At 39.7% G+C, this 12,819-nt stretch overlaps 1 protein-coding gene across 2 annotated transcripts in view; it reads left to right on the forward strand.

Moving 5' to 3' along the window:
* The first annotated feature begins 13 nt into the window (after positions 1–13).
* The window catches only part of LOC135091470 (uncharacterized), a 25,105-nt gene continuing 12,299 nt past the window's right edge, over positions 14–12,819 (forward strand). For both annotated transcript variants that reach the window (XM_063989128.1, XM_063989129.1), the window contains exon 1: positions 14–139. The gene's annotated coding sequence lies outside the window, so the exon portion shown is untranslated. The remainder of the gene's footprint in view (positions 140–12,819) is intronic.

Here is a 12,819-nt window from a genome sequence, read left to right on the forward strand (position 1 = left end):
GGAGATGCCGTGGCAACACAGAGAGACCTTATTTGCCAGTTAGCATCTTAGATTCTTAGTAAACGAAGGTGAGAGTGTGTAGGTGTAGGGTGTGACGTCCCATGGAGCACGCCAGGACATTGGGCAACTGGTGCAAACGGTGAGTGAACGTGTGAACGCCTTTCTTGTGACTACATCTTGAGGAGAGAGAGAGAGAGAGAGAGAGAGAGAGAGAGAGAGAGAGAGAGAGAGAGAGAGAGACTTTTGATTACGAGTACAAACACACAAGGCCCACGTGCGGCCACTCGTGCGGTAATAATTACACTAAAGAACATGAACGCCTTACTAGTGAAATCGACGGTTCATAATGTAACAGATGTTTATTTCATTTGCTGCAGGGAATTGGCGAGGCACTGTAATTACTGTGTGTGTGTGTGTGTGTGTGTGTGTGTGTGTGTGTGTGTGTTTTCTCATGATTCTACCACCTTACAGTATGATCTTGAACACACTTACCACAATAATGATTCGCAGTGACTGGTATCAAAACTGGCAACTTCTGGTTTCCTTAACACACAACAGAAGCAAGGCAAAGAGATACAGCTGGTTCTCTCTGCAGTGAGAGACAAAGTTTGTTGTCTGTGATTGCTTTGCTGTCTTTGCAGAGCTTGTTATTGACTGCCCTTCTGTTTTCGCTTTCACGTCATTTATTTTCACATCGGAGGACACTGCATGGTAACTTGATTCGTATTTAGAGGAGCAAATCTTTTAGTTATCCCTGCAACATTCGCTTATTTTGTTTTATTTTCTGTATGTATTGATATTCTTGTTTTCTACTTCATTTACACTTTTTCGTTTTTTCACATTTGCACGACTTGTTTTCATAGTTAAGGTTTCTGTGTTTGGTAATTTGAGATATATTTAGTGGAACAAACTCGCTACTAGTCTATCCAACGTTATTTATTTTTTTTCCCAGTAATTCTTGTTTTTTCTACCTTATTTTCTATTTTCACTTTTGCAAGAGTTGTTCTCATGGCAGAAAACATTGCACGAGTATTAAAAGCGCTTGGTGGAACAGAAACCCGCTACTCATTCTCGATTTCTGGTCATCCTCTTTTCTGTTTTCCTCTTTGCATGCATTGTTCTCCTGGCCATAGATATTGTAGAGTAATAGACGCGTTTTGCTGCGATAGTTTGACCTTTTCTTGACCGGTCACAATTATTGGTAAGCTGAGGCTCCCAATGCTTTGGCCTTAATGAAACTAACGAGGGTCAGACAGAGGTGTATTGATTTTCCTCTTGGTTAAGCCGCTGAGTGTGAAGTGAGCTGTGCCTCGTAAACAAGCCTGCTGAGTCCACTATACTGTATATCGCTCATGCATCTTCACCCTTGACCTTGAGATGATTTTTTCACATTCTCAAGTCCTCAACAACCTTTCTACGAACAACGGGTTAATTTGGGAGTTTTTTTTTTCATACGTGATGATGCGGCTTTGTGTTTGGCTTGTGACAAGAGCCGTACTGGTCTGTGCCACCCCGACAAATCAGAACAGCTTGGGGAGGCGTAATGGTTTTTGACTGGCCGTTATGGGTTCGCTTGTGATTAGTTGAAACTGGTCATATTGTCACAGTTAAACACGTTTAATGTAATTCCAGCACGAAAATAGAAGAACAGAGACCGGTCAGACTCCCCTTCAGCATTGATTTTATTACACATTTCTCTTTTTTTTTCCTTTACCGTATCAGCTTACATTTTTGCATTACCGTATCAGCTTACATTTTTGCATGAGTTGTTTTCAGAACAGAGGATGCGTCATAGTAATGTGATGCTTAAGTGGGACAGAACTTGATTTTGTACAACTCATATCTTTTATTGATTCTCATTATCTTATTTTTTTGGCCTCTTTTTTATTTTCTATTTATCGTTTTTTATCTTTTTTTTGGCCTCTTTTTATTTTCTATTTATCGTTTTTTATATCACCACTTGATTGCCATTTCCCTGGACCACCTTAACTATTTACTGAGAAGTCCATCCCGACATTCGAGTCACGATCTAGAAAAGGAATTATGCAAGAACTCCGAAATCAAAGATATTAAAGAGACATTCGAATGTAAATGTTGACGCGAGATGAAACGAAGAAGAAACACACACCACCTCATGTTTCATTAATTCTAAGAGCATGTCATTGTGATCTCAGCGTGTGTGAAAGAGAATAGTGAATGCCCTTAAGTGTGTTTGTCTTGATACTACATTGATGAAATGGTAACCTGTACCCTTTTCTATCATTCGCGAGGGATTCATCATCATCATCATCATCATTCAATACTCACCACATCTCATTCGTCTTAGTGGTTCGTATTCTCGAGAATGAGGCGTCTTCAGATACATTCAACATCTTTTCGAACCATTCATGTCTTTGAAGCAATGTCTGAAGCACACATGATGTCCAATATATTTGCTGAATTGTTAGACATTCCCATACGATACACAACACTAGTGATGTCTAAATCATTACTGGGGGAGGCATACTATTCATTCCACATCGGATATGAAATCTCGACTAAATAAATCTTTCGAATCTTTGAAATTCTCTTAGTTTGATGTTGCCATTATCTCATCACCTCACCAGGAGCAGATATGAAGCTTCGAACCCTTATCTGAACAGCAGCTTCAAGGATTCAGGCTTGCCAACAATCAGCATGTGACTGCGTTCGGATTTTCATAATGTTTTACGAGTTAAATTACATATTCCGACAAAACTCTGACGTAACTTTTGTGTTTGAGTGTATGTGTTAATGATTCATTGTACCCCTTATTCCTTGCAGTGTTCAAGAAGGGAAAGCCTGCACGGGGCGGAGAGGATGAGGGGGAGCCACTAATCTGAAAGGGTCTAATTCCCTGAGTTTGGCGGGAAAGTTGGGGAAATTTTGTGTTTGATGTTGGGTGTGTGGGGGCTCGAATCCCGCACTCCGGAAGGATGGAGGGCAAACTTTTTTTCCCTGCTTTTCCTTTTTCTTCCTCTCTTTTCTTTCTTCTTTTTTCGCTTGCTTTTGTCTGCCTGCCTGCTGTTCCTCCTCCTTCATCACCATCATCACCGGCACCATCTCCTCTCCCTCCTCCCCCTCCTCCTGTTTTGCTCCTCCTCCCGTTACTCCTCCTCCTCCTCCTCCTCCTCCTTCTACTACTACTACTAATTATACGAGAGAGAGAGAGAGAGAGAGAGAGAGAGAGAGAGAGAGAGAGAGAGAGAGAGAGAGAGAGAGAGAGAGAGAGAGAGAGAGAACAACAATACACATTCAAGATCCCCTCCTACTCACTCTCCCCACTTCCACTCTCCAACGCGTGTACTTCATTCCTTGCGTACTTTTCTGCAGTGTGAGTGTGTCCCGGAGTGCCTGGCTGAGCTCCCTGTCCGGTCCACATGGCTGGTACACCTGAGGAGTCTAAAAAAAACGGTCCACCTGTAAACTTGTCCAAATTGCTCTGGAAATGAAGGACCTGTAGGAACCTGGTTAAGTAAATACTGTACCTGTCCAACCTTGTACCTTTGTTTTTAATGATTTATCTATTTTTTTTTAATATATTTATTTATTTGCCTTGTCTTCGTTCTTGTTTGTCGTTTTTCCCGAAGTTTATATTTGTTGTTCTTTTGTTGGTCCTTGTGATTTTACTTTGGTACTCTTGTGCTTTGAAAGTTATGCTCCTCTTTCTCGTCCTCCTCTTCCTCCTCCTCCGTGAACTAAAAGAAAAAAAAATGTCTCCACTCCCTTCTGTGGACTGTCAATTTATTCATTTACGAAATTATATTCCGTACATTTATTTTTCTCTTAGCACTGACACGTAAAAAAGGAAAAAAAATCTGTTTCCGCATTTTGTCTCACGGGATGCGATTATATGATGAAAGTGAGTTTTTTTTTGGGGTGGAAGGGAGAAAGCAAGATATTTACAATCACGTCCTTTTTATCCTCTCAAATAGTGAGGTACAGGCAATTAAGGTTGTTCATTGTATTCGTTTATCTGTGTTTCATGACCGGGGCTGGATTTGTAGATCAAGGTGAAAATGCATCGGATATATAATTGGAATGAACGTAAAATTGTGAATGAAATACGGGGAATGTGCGAAAAAGAATGGAAACTGTGTGTGGAAGCAGAAAAATACGTTTGAGATTAAATATATTAATTTCACTTAATGATCTGGGATTAACTTTTATCTTCTGTCATATGTAATGATTATGAATTTGTTTCACTTGTATTACTGCTGCACCATTCCTTGGCCTGCCGCCTTGTGCTTCAAGTGTTTTATAATGCTAATGACTTATCTTGACATAATGTGCAATTCTCTGACTTTTCTTTTGTCTTTGTTTTCTTTTTCCTTTAAATTTTTTTTCCCATAATTCTCGCCTTAATTGTCATCACATTGTAACTAAAGTATAACTCATGCTGTGTTTCCGAGTTATTTTACCCGATATAATATTGAGAAGTCCATGCCCGCGAGAGTGCGTGTGTAATGGGCATCCAAAATTGTAAACTCAAGTTACATCAATGACAGGTATATAGGGATCTGGGCCGGATGGGTCAATATAAAATTTCATTCCAATTGAAACTTTGTAAGTGGAACACTTAGGGGGCAAAGTTCCATAGACTTGAAATTGGAAGATGCAAATTTCGTCATCATACCTGCAACTTTGATCACAGATTCATTGAGAAATTTTTTGAGCTCCTGCCGTTTATGCCAAAGGGAGGTTAATGATATAGATCAGTGAGGTCCACCTAGGTCAGGTCAGGGTTTTTTTTTCATATGTTCAATGTTTCGTTATAAAACATGTGGATTTCAAAAGGAAGCAAGCGCGACCGTGCCCTCGGGGCCGCTCTTCTCTCCCCTTGTCATCACTACTCGTCTGTTCTCCCTCAGCACATACGCAGCCTCAGCTTTCTTTTCTGCTCGCGATATTGGATGTCTTAAAGCATCCATTCTAAATGTTTTCTACTGAGTTTGGCTCTGATTTTCTTCACTGTAAGTCTAAAATAATCTTATTTTGTTCTGATTCAGAGCATCATTCAATTGAGCGGGAGTGCGTAGTTATTGATTTCGACCTTCCACTGCCCGTACCTTATCTGGTGTGCTTTGCGTTGCTGTATTGGCCTGGCCTGTGTTCATGCGGTGCTGTATTGTGTTTGTGTTGTGTTTCATTTGCATTGCGCTGCAGTGCGTTGGTCAGATTTACTCGTGAAGAGCGTGTTGTATTTTCATCAGTGGATACCAGGCAGCTATTGTGTGTGTGTGTGTGTGTGTGTGTGTGTGTGTGTGTGTGTGTGTGTGTGTGCGTGTGCGTGCGTGCACAATCCAGTATATCTGACTACAGCCGCAGCGCCGCCAGAAGCACCACTGTGGGACAGAAGCCGTAGAGACAGGCAGACGGCACACAATGTGGCGGCGCATCCTCGTGGCCACGGGCATCGAAGTATGTTGTACCTCAAACTACTTTCCTCAAGATCCACAGGTGTGTGCGTGTGGCTGTGGCTGTGGCTTTGTGTGTGTGTGTGTGTGTGTGTGTGTGTGTGTGTGTGTGTGTGTGTGTGTGTGTGTGTGTGCGCACCTGCTGTTCTGCCTTACTCATAACGTTACCTGCATTAACGTGGGAGGCTTACCTAATGCAGCTTCGGCTTTTCTGCTTTGTTGTCAGTGGCTTACTTTGGCTATCTTGCCTACCACGCCGCCTTCAGGTAAATCCTCAAGCCCTGGTTCGAGTCTCGAGGCGAGGCTGGGAACATTCCAGCCTGCTCATCCTCCTTTGTCGGCGGGTCGATGCCTGCCTGCCTGAGGGAGCTGCAAAGGGGATGTGATAACGCGGTGTCTTGGTGACGGGGGAGCTCAGAAGTCTGAATGATAACCCAGGTGACTTAGTGATAACCTTAGAGACAACCTGGGTGTTTGAATGAAAGGGAGACTTATTATTAACCTTTAACCTTTACGCGTTAGTGAAGGGAACATGTGCTAACCTGGATGTTTAAGTGAAGATCTTTTTTTTTTTTGTTCTTGTTCTTGTTCTTTTTCTTTATCTCTATTATTATTATTATTATTATTATTATTATTATTATTACGGTTCTAGTTTTCTCTATAAAAGTTCCATTAACCTCACTTTTCAAACTTAATGCTCGAATCTGTTCTGTTTCATCCTCTCCTTTATGTTTTATTTTCTCCTTCTCTACCATCTTTTCTTTCTTCTCTCTCCCTTCCTTTCCTTTTTCTCTTCTTTGCTTTCTTCTCTCTCTCTCTCTCTCTCTCTCTCTCTCTCTCTCTCTCTCTCTCTCTCTCTCTCTCTCTCTCTCTCTCTCTCTCTCTCCTTGAATATTAAATATATCAAAATTTTTGCCCACAATTTCCTCAGTTTATTTCCAAGTAAGGTTTCTAGTTTTTACCGAGAACGGGTTGCCATGACAACAACAAAAACTCAACTTCATTCCAATTTTTCTCGCGGGACATGGTTATGCAATTTAATTTGGCTTTCAGGGTGGGGAGAGGAGGAAGCAGCATATTTACAATCATTTCTTTTTTTACCCGCCCAGACTGTGAGGTAGAGGCAATTAAGGTTGTCCATTGCTGCTCTCTGTTTACCTGTGCTTACCTGTAAAGGAATGGACAAGTACTCGTAAATCAAAGTAAAATGTATCGAATGTTTTACTGGAATGAACGTGAAGGTGCAAAAGGAAATATAATATAAATTCTTTGTTGAGGATGATTAATGACAGTAATTTAAGATAAAAGACGAGTCTGAAAGTAAATTAAAATGAAGGAAAAGTTGTGAAGAACTATTATGGCTGATCTTTAAAAGAGAGGATATTGATAAACTGATAGGCATTCCCGTGACCTAAGAAAGAGTGGAACTGGAGATAGTATGGAAAAGTTTAAATCGCCAGAGCCAGATGAAATATATCCGAGAGTGTTAAGGGAATGCAAGGATGTTAAAAGTGGGGTCACAGTTTTTAGGAAATCATAATAAAGTTGGACCGCTTAATGTACTTACACTGTCCTGGCAGCAATCGCTACATCCCCTTGCCACCTCAGCCCGCGCGTGTCACATACCCGCCTGCGACTGAGAGAGTGAGTCACCGACTGAGTGAATGGCTGCAGATGGTGAGGGAGTAAGTGTAAAAGAACACTCCCTTTCCCACCCCTTCCCCTGTACAACTCCCCCTCACCCCCTCATGATATAAACACGTGACATAGCCGCCATTCCCACACTCCCCGTCACTCCCGCCGCCAGACATGGTTCGCTTCCTCCTCATCTGGACAAGTGAGCTTGCTTCCTCCTCACCTGAGCTTCATTCATTAATTAAGCCATAGCCATCCATCCCTTTGAGTCTTTGATTGCCATGGCGCCTCCTCAAGCTGAATTAATTGGTCTGATGCAAGTTTAGGGCATAATACTGAGAGACCACAGTTTGGAAAGGAGCGATCAAGTTATTAGAATCGTTTAGTTCCCATAGCTTATTATGTCCTTTGGCATAGAGTTGTGGATGACTGGAATGGACTCGGTGACCAAGCTGTTAGTGCCGAGTCAATGAGGGGCTTTGAATTATAAATGATAGATGTTTAGTGATATATATTTATGGATAAGGATAATAGGTGGCAATAGGTAGATAAGTTTTACGAGTGCCACGTGTAGGCCCACTGGCTCCTTGCAACTTCCTTTGTGTTCTTATGTTTTTTATCGTCTCTGATTACTCAAGTGAAGTAACAAGTGCTGTGCTATAATTAACTCTTTTACTGCTAACAATGACCCTTTTTGATATTCAGAACACAGTAATGTTTGTATAGACACAGAATAAGAGAATAGAAGACTAATTCTGTCTTTCCTAAGCGACAGAGGCTTCTTATGGGAGTTTACTGCGTTACTAGATCTAAATAAGTCTAAGGAATTGGAGGTGATTAAGAAAAAAAGTTGTTTATCAGTATTAGAGTTAACAGAGGAACAATTGTGGCTATAACTGTGTAAACATGCATCCTCATTTGTTGTCTCTTAACATTACCACTCGAAATATGGAAACACAGTGGTAATTACTGACAATTTTATGATATTATCAGCTAATATATCACTACAATTAAGTCGATTATTTGTTTTACATTTTTCTTTCCATTTTCCTAACTATCTCCTGGAAATACTGAAAAGCGACAGGGATAATTACTATATAAAAAAACAGCAGCCATAATCAGTACATTTGTTATAGATGATGCCATGCTGTCATTAACTACTATATGACTACAGCTAAATCTCTCGTTATTTGCCGGACATGAAAAATTTTAACGTGTTCTCAGCATGCAACAAAATAATGAGGAGGAAATTACGATCATTTGATAGCACTCATTGTTGCTGATCTCACACACCTGGAATATACATGCTTTTTTGTGGTCTGCATGCCTAAATACCTTACAAGAAAACTCAAGTGTTCTTATTGTTATCTTTATTATCATTATTATTATTATTATTATTATTATTATTATTATTATTATTATTACTATTATTATTATTACTATTATTATTATTATTATTATTATTATTGTTATTTTTATTATTATTGTTATTATTATTATTATTATTATTCTTGCTATTATTATTGTGGTTCTGGTTTCCTCTATAAAATTTCCATTAACCTCACTTTTTAAACTTGATGCTTGAATCTGTTCTGTTTCATTCTCCTCCATATACTTTCTTTTCTCCTCAAAACATTAGGGAGGATTATTAATCCTTCCACTAGTATTTAAGACATAGTCTATTAGTCACAAGCCACTCTGAGACATTTCTTTTCCTTATGCAGCCGTTTTTATTAAACTTTACACTGGTTAGACAATGGAAAATCTATCCTTTCAACTCTTTCTCTTTCTCGTAGGTGCCTGTAAAGATCGAGGACAGTAATTTTAGGCTCGTATTCAGAAACGCTTAGCTCTCTCACCACGACTAATTTCAAAGGCTACAAAAATAATTAGCTGGGTTCTCAAGAGCGTTTCTATTGGTGGTGATGTAAAAATCTTGTTAATCTGTAGCCAGAGCTATAAAAACTCCCTTAGAAATCCATGTAACTTCAACTAGAGCCTTTTGAAAGTAGTGGAGGCGAGGCCAGGAGTTTCATAATATGGTCCTTACTGCTGTGACTTGTTGCATATGGCGGTGAAAGGGTTAATAGAGTTTGTCTTTAAGAAGAGTATAGGTACCTTAGTGAGTCTCAATTTACAGATGTCAGTGATGATCTTCAGGTGTTTTTTTTTTTTTTTTTATAGCATTCAGAATCAACGTGTATAGATTAACAGACACTGTAAAGATCAGAAGTTGTGTATAAATGAGGTCTTGAAAATCTGTAGAGGCTTGACGACGGTCTCACCTGGCCGTGACAGGAAGACTTATTATTAATGAGATGAAAATTATGATTATATTCCAGAATATGAAAAAAAAAGTGAAGGCGTAGACTTCATTCGGTGAAGCCTGCGGTCGTAGTTACTTTTTTTTTTTTTTTATGGATTTCTTGTTGTGTTTGTTTGGTTTTTGTTGTTGTTGTTGTTGTTATAGTGGTAAATTTCTGTTGATATAAGCTTTAAGCTTTAAGTTTTATTTTCACACTGAATACATATTCAACATGAAATTCTTTATGGCCTCCGAGCTCTCCAAAAGATATAAAACTTAATTCTAAAAAGTAAATAGTGTTACATTAAAAGTGTAGTAAGTTAGCTATGCTGACTTACACCAGTTTGCTGATGTTACTACTCTCTGCTGCTGTTGCTCCTGTTGTGCAGTCCCCGCTGCTGCTGCTGCTGCTGCTGCTGGTATTGGGTGTTTTCGGCGATATATACTTTTTTTCTCTTTTTTTCCGTAAAAAGTTGTGTTCACCGTCAAATTATTTGCCGGGGTGTAAAGCTTTCGGATTTTTCGAGTGCATTTGGAAAGGTAATTTTTGCTCATCATATCTCCACGGCAGGCTTTTATGACACATTATTAATTTGTTCATTCATCTACTTAGTTACTGATTCATGTATTCACTTTTACTACTGTGTATTTATGTATGTACTATGTACGTATGTATGTATGTACGTATGTTACATTGAGTGACATACTCGTAGATACACAGGCCACAACAGACCTTGCGGTCCTCACGAGGTAACTTGCCTTAGGACCACTGAGAATATAACACGCGCCTCATTCCAGGAACTTGTATTTTGGTCCCGCCCTAAACACAAGGGAAGGCAAAGACGAGTGGGGAGAACATGAACTCAAACAAGGCGTGATTTGTATTCTCGGTAAAGATTAGAGAGATTGAGAAAGCGTAGCACTGTAATAATTACTTGGGTTTTCAGCGTATGCAGTATTCAACGAAACCAGCTTTCGAAAACTGATAGGCATGTGTTCGGTGTATTTAGTCTTTTCAAGAAAAGTAATAGATTGTTAATTTAGTTTTCACTGTATTCAGTGAGAATAAAAATCTATTTAAAAAATTATTTGAAAAAAGGGTCATATTAAATTAACAAGATTAACAGATTACTGAAGCAAGTTTTTTAAGAGTTTGCACTAAGCAAATTTGGTATAATTCTCTCATGAGATCTGTGTCTCGTATGGCAACACGCAAGCAGCAAGCAGTCGATATAATTTTTCTAGATTTCCAGGCGTTTGACACTGTTATCCACATGAGACTTATTAAGTAAATAAAGTAAATTCTCCTGGCAAAGCAACAAACACTTATAATTGGTTAGGGCAGAAAACAAGTTATGACAAGTTGAAAAATGTTAATAGTGACGTTCCTCTTTATCAGCACTCTCTGTTGTACCTTAAAGTTAATAACGAAGGAATAAATTGCAAAATATCTAATTTCGTAGGCGACACTACTCTAAAGTAACAAGCACAATAACGTTAACCTTAAAATGGAGGAAATTACAATGTTACGCACATTACTAAACTGGGAAGGAAAATGACAAATGAAATGCAGTATGGAAAAGTATGAAGTTCTTCATAACAGGAATAACAAAGTTCACGCGAAATATGTAGTGAAGGATATTGCACTGTCATGCGCTGATAAAGAATAATCTTGGTGCAGTAAAAAGACCTAAACTCGAGTCAATGCAGCATGGAAACAGTTTTAAGATTGCCATTAACTTACTGGGACTCACTGGAAGAACTTTTGAATTTGAATAAGAAAAGTGACACGCTTTATATAACTCGCTCGTGAGTCCTCAGCTTGAACACTCCGTGCAATTCTGATCAACTCTACATGAACTAAACCTGTTTAATATAAGAGGTGTTAAGAGAGGGCAGAACTGAAGTATTCAGGATTTTTGGCGCTATAGCAGTCTAGCGGTAAAATTAATATTTTGTTATAACTCGTTCCAGCCTCACGAGAAACAATGGATAAGAGATTAAACCGAAGTGATTAAAATCTCCCGAAGTGAAACACTTATTTAACCGCATCGGAACAAGCAGCTGTAACATTAAATCAGTCGAATCCTTTAAAAACAAAATAAATTTATACTTCAAAGCGAATCCTAACAAACTCTATTCTTGCCCGAATAAATAAATAAATGAAAATAATGCTTCTTTATGTAAGTGACGAATTCTTCTGCGTTAAGAGTGGAGGCACAAGCTACTGCTGCGCGTGGTCTCGGCGCTTAGCTCCGTCTCAGTGATCTTTGTGGCTGTGGTGGATGATGTCCCTCAACCCGAGACACGGTGCCACTGTGACATCCGGGTTTCCGCGATGCCACTATATGCTTTTGTATTATAGAGTACGAAATCACACTGCATCTATATTAAACAAATTTTGAAAGAGTCAGACATGTAGTGTTCATCATAAGACAAATGAATAGCACAGATTCCTTTCACCATTTCCTATTAGAATTCCATGTCAGTTTTTTTTTCTTTCATGTTGCATGGTATTTTTCTCAACGATTTTCACTCTAGCGCAATGTGGAAGAAATGGTGGTTGGGGAAATCTTCAGTTTTACTGACCTGTCTCTAACTTGTAGCTAGATAGAAGTAGTTCCCATTGATTGAAAGTTCTATTGCTGTTTGGTTATCCTTTGCAATCCTCCTCCTCCTTCTCGTCTTGTTCCTCGTCATTGTCCTTTTTTTCGTGCTTCTTCTTATCCTCCTTTTAATCGTTGTTGTCTCGTCTTCGTCGCCATCGTAATCTTCCTCGTCCTCTTTCTCTTCCCCGTGCTCTTTCTCCTTCTCGTCCTCTTCGTCCTCGTCTTCGTCCCCCTTGTCTTCCTTGTCCTCCTCTTCCTCCTCCTCCTCCTCCTCCTCCTCCTCCTCCTTCTGCTCCTGCCAGTGATGGTCATGAGCACAGACGCGACCCACGAGTACAGATGGCCGGTGGTCGATACGTGCAAGTGGCAATCCAACACAGCCTGATGCTCGCTGCCCGACTTTTTTTTTTTTTTTTCGTCCCTTCACAGGTGACGTACTGCCTGATCGCCCGGAATTGCAGATTGACTGAAAGATAAATAAGAGAGCTGATGGCTGGAAGTGGCTTGGAGTGAGTCTGTTTTTACTTGGTCATTGAATTATTGGGCGGTCGTAAGTTCACTCTTCCACCTGTCAGCGCTCCCAGTACGTGCAGCGGTGAGAGCCTCGAGTGCCTGGCTGACTGACTCTCTGGCTTTTATTTGTACCTTAGCCTTTGGTAGTGTCGTTTTTTTTTAATTTTGTTACTTTAATGGTGATCTTGATATAATGGATGGATGGGGCCCTAGAGAGTTTTCGTCTTTTTTGCTTCGTTTCGTGAATTCCACTATTTCGCTGATATTTTTTTTTGAGAAACTAACATTTTCTTGAGCCTGAAACAACCTGCGTAACTCCTTG

The sequence above is a fragment of the Scylla paramamosain genome, chromosome 37 (genome assembly GCF_035594125.1).
Source record: "Scylla paramamosain isolate STU-SP2022 chromosome 37, ASM3559412v1, whole genome shotgun sequence".
NCBI classification, from domain to species: domain Eukaryota; kingdom Metazoa; phylum Arthropoda; class Malacostraca; order Decapoda; family Portunidae; genus Scylla; species Scylla paramamosain.